At 39.2% G+C, this 15,370-nt stretch overlaps 1 protein-coding gene across 8 annotated transcripts in view; it reads right to left on the bottom strand.

Annotated features, from left to right (window-relative positions):
• Positions 1-4,394: 4,394 nt before the first annotated feature.
• The window catches only part of LOC139114334 (uncharacterized), a 49,025-nt gene continuing 38,049 nt past the window's right edge, over positions 4,395-15,370 (bottom strand). For 3 of the 8 annotated variants that reach the window (XR_011547849.1, XR_011547850.1, XR_011547846.1), the window contains exons 3-9: positions 10,468-12,423; positions 7,497-7,562; positions 7,008-7,028; positions 6,744-6,761; positions 5,685-6,192; positions 5,134-5,232; positions 4,395-4,928 (exon numbers count right to left, since the gene is read on the bottom strand). The gene's annotated coding sequence lies outside the window, so the exon portion shown is untranslated. Of the gene's footprint in view, positions 4,929-5,133; positions 5,233-5,684; positions 6,193-6,743; positions 6,762-7,007; positions 7,029-7,496; positions 7,563-10,467; positions 12,424-13,804; positions 14,158-15,370 lie in introns of those variants that run through there. The other 5 variants (XR_011547853.1, XR_011547852.1, XR_011547848.1 and 2 more) reach the window with 5 other exon arrangements.

Genomic DNA, 15,370 nt, shown 5'->3' with positions numbered 1-15,370 from the left:
CAAAACAAAGAATGGTCTTTGCCTTTCTATTCAGCAAGCCCGGACAGTCGACGGAAGTGATCTGTGTCCCCAGTCACTCTGATTTGTGTTGCATGTCATTGTGACGTCAATCGTCTGTCAGGCACTGGTCAGGACTCGTTATGGCATTCTTTGATATCCGACATATCTGACAGAAATGGTACGCGAGGTACCCGCAGTATGTGTTGGAAAATCAAGCAGGGTAAAAGGAGTTCCTCCCGTTTTGGGGGATGGGCGGGAATGCGAAGTCGCACGCAGTGCTTCAAATACATGTAGCGCTCACACTCATTACACCGTACTAGTAACTTGTCAGTGGTTGCCTGCCCTACAAAGGCCCGTTGTCCCTTGGGTATTTTGGACTTTTTGACGTATTTCAGACGCAAATCATCACAGGTGTTAGAAATTTTGGAGACTTTGTTCGTGGTTGATAATTGCACGAGATTATGCGAAAAGTACGACGAGATGGCATCGTGCTGCCAGCCGCGTAGCAACATACTTACTTTGTGAGCTCTCTGGGCAGAAACACTGCTTCACGCCAATCAAAACATAACACGCCAGAAGTTTCATAAACACATCCTTCCATGACCAAGTTTTACGAGACAATATGACTGACCGTAAACCATCGAGTAAAACTAGACAGAATCGATAAAAGACTTTCAAATGTGGTTCAAACACACTCATCATATATTCATAAAAATGTTAGAGAATTTTTAAAATGGTAAAATCCACTTTCCAAAAGCTCAAAACTTTCCCGTTTTCGCCAGCACGCCGATTCCGCTCAGCGCCACACGACAACTACAACGCAAACTTTGCCGAACATACTTACGCTTAAAAATTGACGAAAATCCGGAAACTGCCGAAGAGTGCATGGCCGGTACCGTTCGGAAAAGAGAGGCGAGAGCAACCTGAGGCGAGGCGAACATGGAGGGCTTACGTAAGCGCTCCACACCTTGAACAATACCCGTTGCTAGTCTGTTTCTCTATTTGTCTGTGCATAAACGTACTTGACCTTTCAACCTCAACTCAACGACAGAGACTGAAATGACGTCATATCGACTTTAACTGACCTTTGAACTTAGTCAAATAGAAAAATATATCGCTCGGCTAATTAAACACACATTAAAATGTTTGAATTCGCAATAAATCAAATTATGAAGTGCAAACACGACACTTTTTCAATGTTTACTTCTCCAAAACAAATGTATTGGGATGTTTGCTGTCACAGACACAGCTTATATTGTTTTGACATTCAGTCGGCTGGCCCATGACAAAACTTCTGATGAACACCAAGCAATCATTGTACAAAATAATGTGCAAAAATTATGTTCTATGCTTCGTTTCATCCGACTAATGTTGTGTACTTCTTGTAGGCAAAACTTTTAATGTCAGCTTTCCAATTAACTGGGAGAAATTCAAACAATCCAAACCTTCATTGAAACCATCAAATCAAAAGAAATGACGGCTATGTCGCCTAGTGGTTAACTCATTATATCAATAACTTGCCAAATTTCGCTGAAAACTCAGACCAGAGTTTATCCAGGCGTTTCCTTGTAAATCTCCCGCAGCCCTTTTGTTGAGCAAAGCTGTTGAGATAGTACATGGTTGTATCACAGGAAAAAGATGTCGGTCCCCTTGGGTGGGGTTCTTTGAGCAACAGTTTGAGCAACAGGTTGATTTATTTTATTTTTTAAATTAATAATTTTGACTGGGATATTTCAAATAAAGATTTCGACTCAAAACCGTCTGACTGCTTCTTTATTACTACAAGTAATTTTTGACTGTGGTATCTCAAATAAAGATTTCGACTCAAAACCGTCTGACTGCTTTCTTTATTACCTACAAGTTCTTATGAACTGTGATATTTCAAAGAAATGTCTAATTTCACTACGTATAGGACAACTGTGGTGCTGACTTAATCAATTAATCCGCTGGTACGGACAGACGATTAGCCGATTAGCAAGATGGCAAAGTGTGTACACAGGTTGGAGAGGAGTTAATGACTTGTAGTAATAAAGAAAGCAGTCAGACGGTTTGGAGTCGAAATCTTTAGTTGAAATATCTCAGTCAAAAATAATAAAATAACATCAAACAAAATAAATCGTTCCACAAAGAACCTAACCCTCCTCATCCCAGGGGACTGATATCTTTCCGCTGTGGTTGTACATAGTGCTACTGCGTATTGACTCACGTACTCATGTACCGGGTTGTCACAGAAATGGAAAATATTTACTTAGCCTTGTTCTTACTTGTTCTTACCAGGGCGATGTGTGTCGGTAGATAAAGTGACAGAACGTCATAAGCTAGGAGGTGTGTCAAAGATGAAATTTTCTGTTTTTGTTGGACTTCTGAACTGGACACTCAAAAGTCGATGTAATTTTAAGTATAGACACCAAAATGGCTCTCAACGATGAGACTAGAGACTTAAAAAACAAACAAACAAAAAACAGTCGGCAGCGATTCTCGGCTTCAAATTCCTACTCGGACATTTTGCGCAACATTAAATGTGACAGCACGCAGATTTGCTCAAGGCTACCCGAATGGCGCAAGAGTTAGATGACAAACAAACATGTATCCATATCATGGCTAAGTTTGGTTTACTCTTCACGGGACGCCTGGACCCATAGTGTTACCGATTATACAGAGGTTATTTTGTGGACAAGTCGCAAACCTTGTGTCCCTGTCTGCAAACACTAGTGCAAATGCACGCACTTGACCTCACACAACTCACTCCATAGGACAACCATACCTTCAAACGTTAGCAGTGTATTTGAAATCAGAACGGGTTGATGATATATGATATAAAACTACAAGCATTTTAACCTCCGAAGGGAAGTGTTTCTGTCTTGGTGAAGACACTACTTTTGCCATAGGGCAAAGTCAATACATTAGTACATTAAGCAGCAACTAAATGGACTGAAATCGGGAAATCTGTAAACAGTCTCATTTGAATTTCTAGACGTTCATCGCTTAGCTTTTCAAAAAAACAGGCTTTGTGTCTGTAAAAATCAACCCTCTACCCTTTTCCAAGTGAAAATTAGCCTTGCTTTCTCCAAACAAAACTTTCCTACAATGCCATGGTAAAGTTACTGTTTTAAGCACAATTCCTTCCCCTCCCAATCCACGTGAACTGTGTTATAACTAAAAGCAAGGGCAGTTTGATTGAAAAGACGAAGTACCCACCCCTGTAAGACGACGGAAGGAACGCTCAAATCTATATGAACTTTAACTTTTGTCTGAGATGTCAATCTTGACCCCCAAACGCGCCACAGTTCACTGTTTTTAATGACAATTGGAATGAGGAACTGAATAAAAGCAAATATTATCATGCCACTTGACTCTTTTGATATGATTTATTCCCATTCAAATATTGCAACAGCGAAACATATTTGTAGAGGTTGGCTCGTGTTTGGTCAGCCGGTGACAGCACCGCTCAAAGCACAGCATTGTATTCATGTTCGTCCTCTAGAAAACAATCGTTTAGAAGATTTCTTGAACTCTTCAAGGAAAGGGGCACCATCTTGGGTTAATTTGTACCTTCCCCCTCGACTCCACAATACTAAAAATCAGTAGGAAGCATCAATTTGAACAGGGAAAGGGGACGTGACTCCAAAAATATGGACATGATTGCGAAGTTGAAAAGTGCGGCAAGGAAAAAGCATGCCAAGCCTTCGGTTGAAAAAATATGTAAAATGGTGAACAAAAAATTAGCGATAATCCTTCTCACTTCCCCTGCTAATGTCTATGTTGTATCGCTTAGCTATACCACCCTTGCTGAGATTAATGGTGTATCCCTGAATCTTTCATGCGTTTCACAATGACCTCTATTAGTCATGAACGTCTTATTACTGTTAATTTAGGCGTGTAGAACAACAAGCAGTTTTGGATTATTATTTGAAAGTTCGCCGTCACTTCTGAATCAACGACAATATTCACCTTGAACCGTGACATCATTTGCATAATGACGAGATCACCATTGACTGGTTAAAATCAAGTAATCGACAAGAGGGACTTACTTATCCAGTACAATCCTCATCAATAGGACGAAATTTTGGACTCCACGACGGTTGACCATACAATCATGAACCTCTAAGCTCAAAGTGTTGCCTTTTTTCTGGAATTTCTAGCGCCCTTTGTTACATATAGTTTTTGATTTAACTCACTTAGTGAGTTCAAGTTCTAACTGTGCTGTCTAAGAATGGAAAGACTAAAGATACAGGCGCCTTTTCTGCGATATTAACTGGTAGTTTGATGGCGTGAACTCTAGGATATTTATCTGAAACAGGTTCTACTCATAATTCAACTATATTTTTCATTCTTGCGAGGACGAAAATAGCAACATTTTGCAGGTTGAAGGTTGACAAAACACATAAACACTGTTTTAAGGTGTGAAAGTCGTAAGTATCAGTTTATTTCATGACGCTCCATGACGAATTAATACAGTACGTTATCAAAAGTGACATCCAAAAAAATATACAACATCTACCATCGCTCTAGATCTGCAAACATAGATCACGTGTCTCGTCAATGCTTTCGTTACGTTTCTTAGAATTTAGCCGGGATTTTCTCTCTTAATTGTCAGTTTCTGCTCAGCAGAATGATTTTAGGTGACAAGGCCAGTATGGATCGGGCACGGAGTCATCAAACCGGAAGCCGGAAGCCACTTCCGTTGTTCGTCATCCATAGTACCGTCATAGTTCACGTCACTGCGTATTCCGAGTTCAAGAGGATGTTTCTGAAAATGGAGACTTCTATCTCTAATTTTTGTGCATATTAAGGTGCCAAAACGCTACAGGGAGATGTGCAAACATATTACAATACAAGGAAAACCGAAAACAAATTTATTCATGGGAAAAATAAACATCGATTATTCAAGTCCTGTGGAAAAGGTGGCATTCTTCGGAAAAAAGCGCCTGGAACAAATCAAAACAATAGTATCAGATCGGTGAAGTGCTAAATTTACAACATTTGCCAGCATATACCTATCTCTACATGTAAAAAATCCTTGTACTCTTTGTGGTAGAATTCACGACAGCTATTGTTCAAAAATTGCGTCCGAAAACTGATACATGAACAAAAAAGGAGATTCACTAACCATGACGAAGTGCGAACACTCACCTCTAAATGTCTGACATGTCTTCTACTGGAGTGCACGATAGATAGCGAGCAATGCACTTGTCAGGAGGGTGCTGACGGCATAGATACCACTAGCGCCGGCTACGTTGAGAGAGTGAATAAGAAATATGAATGCATCACAATTGGACGTTCAGCAGCTTTGTCTATCATTGCAAAAAGTCTACTAAAACAAAGTGATAATTTTGAAAAAAAAGATTAAACATGCAACCGAAAAGTTGTAAGTTTAAAACAGTCAAATTTTAGCACGCGAAACATATTGCATATCGGGGTTCTGACCATGCCCATAAAGATATAGTGGTACAGCCTTTACAATATGCAGTCGGATAAGAAGCCAGTATAGAGATATTAGGTCAATATTTGCGTAAAAATGACTATCAATTGTCGTTTCATCAACACTTGTGTTAAGCCGTCACATAATCACACACACTAGAAAATGAACGTGGGGCATTTTGGGCTGTGTGGTCTCTCTATTGATAAAATACGCAAAATGAAAAAAAACCCAAAACAAATCAATGGATGATTGCGTCACTTACCCGTTGTGGCTGTATAGAGAAGAGAGAATGAAAAAGAAATACAATTTTACTTGACATGTTCACATGGTAAAATGATTTTCTCTTATACACGTCGCGAAGTTTTGAAACTCTAATGTTCACTGGCAGAAAAACGAAAATGACAAGGATACATATAATCAGTGGACTGAACTACAGTGTGGGCCCCCTGTCTTTCTTCTAACATTATGACTTCTTCACTTACAGAACCTACAACATCGAGATCTTGCCCGATATGACTATTAATGTGTGTGAAGCGCAGTCACATTATCAAGAGAAGTGAGTATCGTTTTTGAGACCGACTTGATCTTGATCTTTCTGCAAATAGCTCTCTCAATGATGAATCAATCGTTACTATCTATCATCCATCACGGAGCATTATAATAATTCGCCCTTCAGGATAAATACAAACAATTTCTAAAATATTTTCCAGCGCAAAAGTTGAAGAAACCAAGATGATAAATGTCAAGTGCCTTACCTTCCATGGTTGTAGCTGATGTAATTCGTATAGAAAAAGTAAAAAATAATGCATCGTTTAGATAAAAAGATGACTATTTAAAGAAAAATAATTGAAAGGTTTCCAAATTGACTAATGGTCACATCAATATAATTTAACAAACAAACAAACAAACAAACAAACAAACAAACAAACAAACAAACAAAATGTAAACACAGTGTTGGGGAAACATTGTCAAAGAATCGTGATTGTTAAGCAAGATATCTAAGAGAGATTTAACCTCTGATCAGACTTTACAACAGAATTGTGGCTTCGCTTTTCTACGAAACTTTGTAAATTTACCATTATCTAAAATATCGTTTGAAAGAGAATGCAACTTTGAAAATGACAATGTTTCCAAAACTCAAATTCTATAGTAATTCAATGTTTTAAAGATTAATATTCACATTTTGGAACTCAACGTCATGCATATACTTTGTTGTGGAGATTGTGAACAATCAATCAAACAAACAAACAAACAAACAAACAAACAAATAAATAAATAAATAAATAAATAAATAAATAAATAAATAAATACCAAGACTTACCGGGAGCTGCTGTTGTGTCTGAAATAAAATGGAAGTTAAACAGAATTCAACAATAGTTCTATATCAAAGAGCTCGTTTGTCAAAATTTTAAAAACATCTCTGTATGTGAAAGTTTTACGTGTGATTTCTGTTTCCATTTGTGTTTATCAAAGTGTTAGCTGTTCACTCTGTAAGGTACCGGGAAACAGTACCAGCAGAGGGACAGAAGTGATGGAATTAGATAAAAATATTTTGGCCATATAGCAATGAGAGTATTAATCTTACCTGGGTCAGCTGTCGTATTAGCTATGGAATAAAATAATATAGGAATACTATTAAATTGTTGTATTTATAGAACAAAACCATGGAAGTTCAAGACCATGGAAATTCGCAGTTCGCAGTTCAAATATTTGAAATAGATATGGCGTGATAACAACAGTCAGCATTACTCTCACATGGATGAGACTTTTGCGACTTTTTATGACGTCATTCTTGATACGGAAAGAAAATTTTTAGTTTGAAACTATAGGCGAATACTTCGTGGGAAAAACCGCAAGAGAATTATTAACTCTCAAATCTTACGAATGTGAAGTAAAATAAACTTGAATAATGTTTGATAGTTTTACGTTGATATGAAGACGATATGATGTGGTGATCGTTGACAGACAAAGAAAGACAAACAAAGATTCGACGGTAATGCTGAGTTTATGCTGAGACACTGGCCAAGTAAAAATCCTAATTTTGACATTATCATAGAGAAAATAAAAATCTTACCGTATGCGCAGGAAACGAAGAAGGCGACAATAGCCAGGAAAAAGACTTGTTTCATCATTTTTAGATCTGTAAAAGATAAAACAAAAAAGGAATCGTTTGTGACAGTGATTCCTTACAGTTTCGTGAAGGGCGATATCAAGATTTGAAAATCATACTATCTACCTAAATTGGGGAATAGCTACATGACTTTATTACATTATTCAATTTTAATACAATTCAGTCTTATAGTATTTCATCTATCAAAACCTTGGCCATTAGAATGGCGACCCAAACCACATATAGTCAACAACAACGACAACAACAACAACAAAACGACAAGAAACTATAGCGCAACACATTAAAATTGTTCATAAAAACGATTTAGAAACCGTACTGCGGTGGGAATAAAATGTAACGTGCCGGTTTGACATCTGAGTCGGAGACTTAAAACCCTAATAGGAAGACAGTGAAGTAAAGTCCAAAAAAGGCTTTCACATGGCACAATTGAGAGAAAACCTGTCGACGTTAAAATGTAAGAAATCTCTTTGTATTCCGCCAGTTAATTTGGAGCTTATTGAAGCGAATATATATTTATCAAGGAATTTCGCCTTTTAAACAGAGAAGTTTTGCATACAAATGGATCAAAAACTTGTAGCGAGTTAACAGAAAAGACTGTACATGCGATTGTTTTTCTAATAATGCCACATTAATCAATTTTCTTTAATAAGGAGTTAACAAGCGAATAAATGCAACACGATTAATTAATGTAATGTACAAATGTATACAGTGCAATCATTACCATGACAACTGTTTGCCTTCACTATCACTAAACCACTTGAGTGACCCCTATCAATCAGCTGTCCGGGGTAAAACGTCAAGGTCATAAGCCTCGAGTCAATGGTACTGTTTACTAAAACCTATTCAGCGATCTGAATCATAATGTCTACTTCATCAAAGGTTTGTAACAAGTTATCGCAAGAACTGTGTGTGACTAACATGCCATTTGTTGGGAACTGGTTGACACAGTTGCCATAGCAATAACCAAAACAATTAGGACTACAACAAATAACCCCGACCGTTTGCTTCTCTGCTTGCCCATTTAAAGAGTGCGCGCAGGTGGTTTTTAAAATGCTCCCTGAGGGCGATGCGTGGCGCCAATGTCCGAGTGCATCCTTATTATTAACCGTAATAATACATCATACATTCGTGACTGGGGCATCAAATGGACCGAGTATTTTGTCCAATGGCAACTTTTCTTCCGATTTATAGCGCAAGTGTTGAACGCTAGCTTGGACGCGCTGTTGTACATACCCCGTGGACTAAACGTACAGGGCGCGAGGCACACTCTGGTACTTGTCCAACGGGTCCCTTGAAACCGTTCGATCGTGAACGCCCGGATGTTAGGGATCGGGGTCGGCTGGAAACGATAAACGTTACTGAACGGGCTTTCCGTACGCTGCGTACGGCTGTTTAGCGCAAGCAAACTTGTGTCGTTCTCGATGGTAGTTGTATAGCAATCAACAATTTTCTTCTGCTGGGTAATTCAGCAACTCAAATAATTATTTACTTATAGCAAATAGACCATACAGGACGTAATCTTTGGCCAGCAAGCACAACAAAGCGCCAATTCAACAATTTCCTCCGGTTATACAAACTTTCACGGCATAGAGTAATCGGAAAAAAACCCCAAAAACGCTAGATTTCCTTAAATTTCTCTTCAGGCACTGATAACTTTAACACCCTTGATTTTACTTTAAAATCTTGCTACTGTTTCCAGAGATGATCACAGTAGCTACGCGTTCCAATAAACACACGCCGTAACTCGAATGAAAGGATAAACGCGTATATCAAATTCTCAGGCGCCAGGCTCTGCGCCAAGCGATGCGTAAAGACAGGTGCAATGTGACAACCTATTGGACCTGAACAGTTTGCTATTGAAATAGTGTGTCTCTCAACTTCTTTAGTCACATGACTTATCGCAACCACCCTAAAAAGAGTCATCGTTGGACATAAGAACGCACCCCACCCCCTACAAACGTCGTTGATTGTTCGCAATATCTGATTATACCATATAAGGTTTCATTGAGGGAGTACACATGTCAACTCACGACAGTGAGTGTTTGTCGTTTTGCCATGGACGTCCCTCTTGACATCGACAGCTCAGAACCCGATGAAGGCCGATTTGCTTCGTTTACTCACAAAGTTTGACAGTGTGTGACGTATGTCTCTCTTTTGTGAAGTTAGCGACACCGATTTTTATGGTTCGCTTGTCCGCAGACTGGTTGCGGGGTACGAATGGAATGTCAAGTTTTTGCAAATTCAAAACTTTCGCAACATAGCAAGGATGTTTATCATCAAGTTCAGACTAGAAAATGGCCGTCAATGGTTTGGAGGAAGGTAGGAGGCTTGTGTTTCGACCCAGCAAGACCACGAACGTCTAATGGGTAGAGTTTGAACCACTTCTAACTCATTATCAGCTGGCTACCTATAGTAAGTAGGTAGATATTGCTCTCATTTTCAAAAATCGTCCACAGACAGAGAGAACTTTGTGCGACATCAAAGGCGTATCGCGGTTGCCTGATAGAGGAAATTTTTCCCGGCGGCGTGTTTCCGGGTCCCTATGATCAAGATAGCCCTGTGAATGACTTATTAAGAAACACCTTCATCAAATTTTCATCTCCCTCTACTTTAAGCAGACTAAACATTGAACATCATGAACAGGTGAATCTCTTTAATGGCACCAGTTGATCAGACTAGCAAGATTAAGAGTGCACAAATCAGACAATTTCGGCCGAAATTTCAGGAACGACCCCGCCAACAGTTTCAAAAGGCTTGCTACCTGAAAGAGGGCCGCTCCCTTATGTACACTTCTGCTTTCTCCCTAGGTCGTCATAAATCTAACCTCAAAAAAGTGCACAACTTGACGTGTCCACTTCCCCGCCAAGATACGAGAAACTTCTTTTCAATCGTCATGGATATCATTTATACTTACATATGTCGACTGGCGGACACTGGCAGGTGAAAAAAAGCAGTCAGCTCAAAGTTGGAGTCTTGCAGTAAAATGTCGGGCTGGTAATGGGCGTTTTCGTCCACTCAGCCACGTTTTATACTCTCATTTTTTTGACAAATACTCTTCCAATCCCATTGGGTGACGGCCATGTCACGTGACGAGCAGGCAAGCCAGGTTCACACGACCTGATGTGGCAGGCAAAGAGAAGAACACACCTTTTTGGAACACAGTGTGTTCTCGGTGAAAACAGGGAACCGAAACATACGATTAACTGAAATGAATGTACATTTCTATGTATATTGAGTACATTACTCCTTTAGCTTTCAGAAGTTTCTCCAACGCTTTTCTTGAGGTCAATGTACAACGCATGTCGTTTCAAATGCGACAGTTTTGAACCGTTACTACGGGTAACATGATAAAAATGATTGCAACCCGAAACTCGAAGCCATCGCTCCTCCCTTTGCCCACTTAACATTTGTAACAAATACATGCATTGTTTTCTGTGTCATCTGATTCGGTCACAAGCCTTCGTTAGAATTTGTAGATTAACTTCAAGGAACGTACATGTAACTGTAGGCTGTAACTGTACGCTGTGACTGTTTTCACTGTTGTTTCTCGATCAACACAGCTGTGTGTGCACGATGCCTGACGTGTATGTCTTCATCTGAACTTCAGTCAGGACTGTCATTGCTAGCCAACAATGACATTGCTCATTGCTCGCTGTGCGTCGTAAGTGCAAGGTCGATGTCCTGTATTTGAACAAAAAGTTCAAGTTGGGAAGAAAAATCGACTTGCTTTACAGACAGTGATGCTAACATGATACCGAAAGTTACGACTGTTGTCCCTTTCAGCTTTGTTTGTGGAATGGGGAAGTTTAAAATTATGAAAAAAGGAATTTTCCATGTCAAGACTTCTTTCCAAACTGGAATTTAATAACGTTCAGATTTTTAAATATTATGTTGTATAAAATTATGACAACAAGGGATTTTCTATGTCAAGACTTCTTTCCAAACTGGAATTTAATAACGTTCAGATTTTTAAATATCATGTTGTATAAAATTATGACAACAAGGGATTTTCTATGTCAAGACTTCTTTCCAAACTGGATTTTAATAACGTTCAGATTTTTAATATTATGTTGTTTAAAATTATGACAACAAAGGATTTTCTATGTCAAGACTTCTTTCCAAGCTGGAATTTAATAACGTTCAGGTCTTAAATATTATGTTGTTTAAAATTATGAAAAAAGGGATTTTCCATGTCAAGACTTCTTTCAAAACTGGGGCGATCACACGTATTGTTTGACTTTTCATTTCCGCGTTCTTTTGTTACTGTCTTTCAGTTTGCTTTTCAAACTTTACAGTGAATTTTCAGTAATCTTTCTGTAATCTTGTTAAATTAACGTTTGGGTATTTTTCCATATATGAAGCACACTATCTTGTGACTTTCTTCTAATACTTCATTTTCTTCATCGTCGATGTCAGCTCCCTAGAAACAGAAAAAAAAGTTGACGCAAACGCTTTCAAGTGACGCGCGCGCTGACCAGAACATATCTTGTTTTTAAAGGTGGCATACATACGATAAATTTTGATATGAAGGTCAAAGCGTTCAAAGTTAATCACGGACCGGCATTCTTTGAATGACGACAGAGTTTTTTAAAGGCTTGTCCAGGCCTGTGCGTAAATAATGGTGTAGTGTACCCATGATCCGTGTTGTCTTCTGGAAAGCGGTAAATTGATATGCGTTCTTTGAAGTGCTATCGAACCGTGCGTAAATCAGGGCCAATGAAGCATGACGGCGCTAAACACCGTTGGTATGGTGACTCACTGATACAACGTCATCTCCCAAACACGAAAATTTTGGACAGCTTGTCTCGTCGTCCAAAGTGTCAATTTTCTGGTTGTACATGCGACTCGGATAGGTTCATAGAACTTTTACCTGCAAACAAAATTAATAATTCGAAATGAAATCACGATATTGTAAGATAACTCACAAAAAAACCGATAAAATTTCACATTATCATTGTGTAGTTTTCACAAATACAACACAATATAAGCTTCCCTATTTGGTGATATATCTTTCACCAACACCACGACGACTAATTTATGTTTTGTTCCAAATATGGATCCATCTGCTCAGAAAGAGCAAATTTAATAACGTTCAAGTTTAAATATTATGTTGTTTTCAAAGAATGGTTTCTCTCCAAGCCAGGGTCATGGAATCGCGGAAGATACGGGTTGTTAATGCCACGTCTTTCACGAACTCTGCAATTAAACTGTGGCCCTGCAAACTTTCCCCAGGTCTCGCAGAGTAAACTTAACATCCCCAGCAGACAAATAGTTTTATTTCCATTTGTAAGCCACGTGACTAAAAAATTAGGCAGGTTGCAGCAAAAGCATATGCTCAATTGTGCCTTTGCCCACAATACTCTCTCTGTCAATAGATCGAAGTAAAATATTAGAATATGCCACTTTTGCGTCAAATATTTGAAATGAACATGAAACCATATTGCTACAACGTCGGTTTGGTATGCTTATACGTCCATCATCGTATGCAAACTGCAAAGTAGTGTCAGAACGAGGCTTAGTTCTACCTTTTGAGGTATAGGGGCTTTCTCACTACAGGCTCGTCAGTGTTTAAGGACCAGCAGTTGTAACTTTTGATTTTTTTTTCGCAGGTTCTGTTTTAAATGTCGACAGCAAGTTCTTGTCCTACTTTCAAAGTGTCAGCTTGTTAACTTAAAGCCCCATTTAGCAGTTAGTATTCTTTTGTACTTTTTAATTACGATGGTTTTGAAATCAAAGGCACTTATGTAAAAACGCTCGTGTGAGAACAGAATCTTTGTCAAACGTTGCCATTTTGATAGTTTCATATATGATGACCACCGCGAACGAGAATGCGGACACTGGTAACAATCGACTGCATCCACCGCCAAGGCTTGAAATACTGACGTTTTCAAAGACAACATGACTTAATAAGGGGGATCAAGAACACCTCACAACGTTGAATGATATTTTTGTGGAGGCAAAATGCAAAGAGATACATCTAACAGTGCTTCAACACAGCGCGTAAATGTGTAAAGTGCACTGCTATATTTCACATTTTAATTCTACTCCGGACCAGAATTCAATAACAATAACAATGTAGTCCAAGGTGAGTTGACAAACTAAACACTGAGTAGGATAAGGAAGTGTACATGTCACACAAAACTCAAACAATAAAAAAACCCACCAAAAATGAAAGCTACTTGGTTTAGTTTAGCTACACACAGTTTAACCACAGTTCCAATGGTAATGGATAACTTCTGGTAATAACTTACTGGTATTACTTGATTTGATGGGTGGCGTTTTGCGCAACTTGCAAGTAGACTATTGTACTAAATCATGTGAAGTGTTTTGACAACGACGATATCGCCATGGGTAACTGCAGGATGTTCACTTGGGCTCACTTTGGGTTCCGGGTCTAAGCCCACTTCATGCAATTATTGATGTAATCTGTCTCGTTGAGATCAAGAGAAAGAGTAGCGGGTAGAGGCTGTCATAGAACCTTCTCGTTTGGGCGCCAAATCTGACCTATCTGTCGTCTGCGTGTTCAGACAACAGATTCCGCCCGACTCTTTTGGTCAGCAAGCTTTACTGAGACAGTCGTTTGCGACGGATAGCAAGGACCAGTCTCTTGCAAATGGGGTACAAATAATTAGAGCTATATTTGATGCGTTCTTCAACCGGTGTTTAATCTTCTGAGACATGTAATGATAAGAATATAAAAAATTCGTAAAAGGGACTTAAACTCTCTTCCCTTGAAGAGCTGCTTTATTGTTTGTAACAAATCCCCCGTTGTAGTTACATGTAAAAGCGGGTAAACACTCTCACCTGGCGCTTTTTTTTTCTGTTCACATCAAAAAGACTTTTAACCACATAAGCACAACTGAGAGTTTAGTTTATAAAGAAAGCGGAAACCATGAAGGGGTGTACTCATAATAGAATATCTCCCTTTCACGTCTTGCGACGTCAAAGTGGAAGCGGGCTTGTAGTTCCATTGGAGACATGCCAAACTTCAAAGTCGAATAAGTGTACAGTAAAGAATCATGGACAGTTGAGAATTTCCCCCTTGCGTTTTCAGCATCATTGAATAGCTTGTAAAAATCGATGGCTCAGAAATGTGAGAACAGTACGGAACAGACGTCATTGGTGTTTTACCATAGCACATGTATATGCACGTCAAGGTGACTTTCGGTAATGGATTCCATTGACGTATCTCATACACGACAGCAAAGCCCCCTAGATGCTTTGTTTTGTCAAAACAATCGGTAAGTACGGTTGCCAAGACACTTGGGGAGAGCGATTTTTTTACGGTGACCCGATCTCTCACCAGATATCAACTGAACGGTCGTCGTATCCATGTCAGGATGGTAATATTTCAGCCTGCTCGTATTCACAACTGAGGAACCTCAATGGAGTATAGAAACCGTTCAACCATCCAGCGCTTTACTCCCTGGTCGAAAATAAGCCTGGCAAATAAATGTGCGCGTCACGCAGCCAATGTCTGGTCATTTTTCAAGTGGCCCTCTAGCATCATCTCTACCACAAAAGACTATCGGTTTTATCACGCAACGTAATGGGAAAACCTGAACCCAAGTTCATCCTAGGCAACCGTTGCTATGTTTTTGAGTGCGACGGGGCAACGGACAGTACCTACCCAAGCTGAGAGGCACCTAGTTTAATACGTGTACGTATGCATCAAAAGCAATATCTTGATGCGGCTCACTGATTTAACAGGTTAGAACGCCTGAGAAAGAAAGTTCTGGTTTTACGAGAGAGACTGCCAATGTATCCTCACTGGTGCTCCGTGTCGACCTAAATGCATGTAAATAAATCGAACAGTT

This window comes from Ptychodera flava, chromosome 16 (assembly GCF_041260155.1).
Source record: "Ptychodera flava strain L36383 chromosome 16, AS_Pfla_20210202, whole genome shotgun sequence".
NCBI classification, from domain to species: Eukaryota; Metazoa; Hemichordata; class Enteropneusta; family Ptychoderidae; genus Ptychodera; species Ptychodera flava.
Note: the sequence above shows the minus strand (reverse complement) of the source record. Positions and strands in the feature narration are given on the sequence as shown.